Source organism: Hipposideros armiger, unplaced genomic scaffold (genome assembly GCF_001890085.2).
Source record: "Hipposideros armiger isolate ML-2016 unplaced genomic scaffold, ASM189008v1 scaffold_227, whole genome shotgun sequence".
Lineage (NCBI taxonomy): Eukaryota > Metazoa > Chordata > Mammalia > Chiroptera > Hipposideridae > Hipposideros > Hipposideros armiger.
Window position 1 is genome coordinate 2,064,504 of NW_017731577.1, and position 3,337 is coordinate 2,067,840.

Genomic DNA, 3,337 nt, shown 5'->3' on the forward strand with positions numbered 1-3,337 from the left:
TTCATTCTGCTTAAGTTATACTGTTCTGTAGTTTTTTTAAAAATAGATTCACATAAGGGCTTCCAGGAAATCATCCTGGCAGAATCTGAGATATTAGCATCTCCAAGCTCTATAAAAAGAAGCTTCGAGTTGTTAAAAAACAACAACAAACAAACCAGGAATGACCCTGTTCTCTACTGTACTGTCACCTCCTTCAGGAAGCGTCTTTGAACCTCTACCTCCCTTTCCCATGTACTCCCACCCCTGCCTTAAATGTTTCTTCTTGAGGTTCCCTAAATTCTTGTGCACAGTATTACTGTCATTTCATTGTCTCCCTTTCTGGACTGTGGATTCAGGATAGACAATTCCTGGGAATTTTCTTATCACCTTCCCTTTCTGGAAAAGATACTGGCATTTATTGAGTGCTCAATTAGTGTTTGAACAAATAAATGAAGGCGTGAGCTATGATATTATATTTACCTCAGGTATTAATTTGTTCAACTAGAGGCTGAAAAGCATTTGGAATCATTGAAGAGTGGGAAGGTTACTTTCTTCTATTTAGAGAAAAGATCAAAGGATCTCAGCCTGAGAAGAGGCCGCCATGTGATTTTTATTGTAATCTTTCTTTTTTCTCCTACTGACTGAAACTAAAAAGAAGGGAGGGTGGGAGGGGGAGAGGTAGAAAGAATATCAAAATGAGCTGGGAGACTGGCAGAGCTGTGAAAAGGCTGTGCAGCCATACTTTTTAGGGCCTTCTGGCAATCCTTATCAACCAAGCGAGGCTGGCCCCCAGGGCCCAGGGCCATCAGTTCCTAGATGCGTTGGTGGACAGCTTGTCTCTTGAAGGGCACATTTCAGGGACTCCTCAGAGGCTCCTCAGTTAACCCTGCTCTCTCTTCCTGCCGGTTATGCCTGTCCAGCACTCAGCAGGGCCCAACCATGCCCTCTTGCTCTGTGGACTTTCCAGCAAATGTTAGTGTCACTACTCTGCTGCCCCTTATATTAGATTTTGCCTGAGTTCCTGCCAATCTCTGGCCTGACCCCTAGCATTTTGTCTGTCTACCTGCCCTTTTTACTCTCCATTCCTTGCAGAGATGTTTGACACATATCCTGATGTTGAAGAGGATCCATCCCTTCCTTGTCCACACCTCTCTTCTACTTGAAAAATCTGGCAGATGTACCTATTCAAAGCAGAGTAATTCATCAGACAAAGCTGTCTGCATGAGGCAGGCACTGAAGGCTATGACGGCAACAAGCTCAGAATCTAGGAGGACAACCAGGGCAACGGGAAATCTAGAAAACAGGCAGGAAGACTGCGCTATGGGGAATTAAAAGCTGAAACAAAGAATTAGTGTCACAGAGGGCCAGGAAGCCAAACAAAGAGCATGGGAAACAGCTACAGGGTTACAGTGACATGCCCTTGCTTCTGCATTAATTCTTTGCTTCTGTCAAATACATTTGTAGTTATGTCCTACTAGTGAAAAAGAAGAAACCCAGGAGTCGGATTGTTTAAGGTTTTGAGTCAGGACTTTCCACACTTGTGTTCTTGTATTGGACAAATTACCTACCCTCTCTGCCTTGATTTCCTCTTCTGTAGAGTGAAGCTAACAATAGTGCCCCCACTGGGAACTTTTTCTGGGCATTAAACGAGATAATATAGGGAAAGTGTTGGCATATCCCACTTCAACAGAAAGCTCTCAATGAATATTATAATAGTTATCATTATTACAGTGAAGGTGATAGGGTTTAGTGTGACTAGCATGGGTCATGCTGATAAGTTAAAGTTTAGGATTCCCCTGAAGAAAAACTTAAAAAGCAAACAGAATAACATTTGCTGATAGGTAGCTCTGAAATGGAAAAATACTAAAAGTTTAGTTATCTTTATTTAGAACTGTTCTTACAGCTTTATTGAGGCATAACTGTCACACAATAAACTGCATGTTCCAAGTCTACAATGTGATGAGTTTTGACATATTCATATACCCGTAGAGCCATCAGCACAATCAAGATAATGAGCATATCCATCACCCCAAAACTTTCCTCCTGCCGCTTTGTGATCACCCCTCACTCCTCCCAGTCCTACCCCCACATCCTTAGGCAATCACTCATCTGCTTTCTGTCACTAAAGATTAATTTACATTTTCCTGGAATTTATGTAAGTGGAATCAAACAGTACTGTGTGTGTGTGTGTGTGTGTGTGTGTGTGTGTGTGTGTGTGTGTGTGTGTGTGAAGGGGCCTGGCATCTCTGACTCGGTGTAATTATTTTGAAATTAATCTATATTGTTGTTTAGTCAATAGCACACTCCTTTTAATTGCTGAGTAGTATTCCATTATATAGCTCGATTGGCTTATTCATTCATTAGCTCATGGACGTTTGGGTGTTTCCACAACTTGGAGGTATTATAAGTAAAACAGCAGTGAACATTCATGTAAAAGTCTATGTATGGACCTTGACTTTCATTTCACTTGAGTAAATATCAGGACTAAAATGGCTAGACCATATGACAAGCATAGGCTTAACATTAGGAAACTGCCAAATTGTATTCCAAAATGGTTGTACCATTCACATACTTAAGGGTCAAAGACTTATCTTTTGAATTATTTTTATCAGGATATAAAACAGCTTTGGGTCTTGTCTCTAGATGGATCTAAGACTGCTGGCCAGGTCCATGGGCCCTAAGCTCTGACCTCCCTCGGAAACTTAACCTGAGTGTTTTGTTCCTCTGTTGGAATAAACTTTTAAAGATGCAAACCTGCAAAGTTAAACAAATCAAATCATAAAAGCAAACATCATACCAACTATTGGGTAAGGCATTTATTTGTTTAACTTCAAACTGTCTCTTTCAAGATTCAATAGGGAACACCCGGATCGAAGAATCCAGCATATGATGAACAAATCACTTGTCCCATGGCCTTCCAGCCCATTGCCCTAGGTTACTGTCACCTTCTCAGGCTGATGAGTCACGATACAGTGCCAAGTCTGAGGACACCATTCCATATTCTTATTCTCAAGGTTACATGCAGACTTCACCTCTGAGGGTGCCACATGCAACTGCCCAAAATGCTACTCACATAACTGGAATGGGGACAAATCCTCAAATAAACTGAAACAAATTCAGACTGAAAACACACAGCATTGCTCAAAAGAACTGGTCATTCCAATTTCAAAATGTTAAAAATATCTATTCTAGAAATCTGCTTTAAAGAGGAAAAATAAATAAATCCAGTGGTGCCAACTGGATGCTCTAATAATAGAATGATCACTATTACCGCATTTTTGGCTGGCAGCTGGTAGTGTAAATCACACTTTTCTCCCTCCACATCCCCTTTCACAGCCAAACCCAACTCACTCTCTCT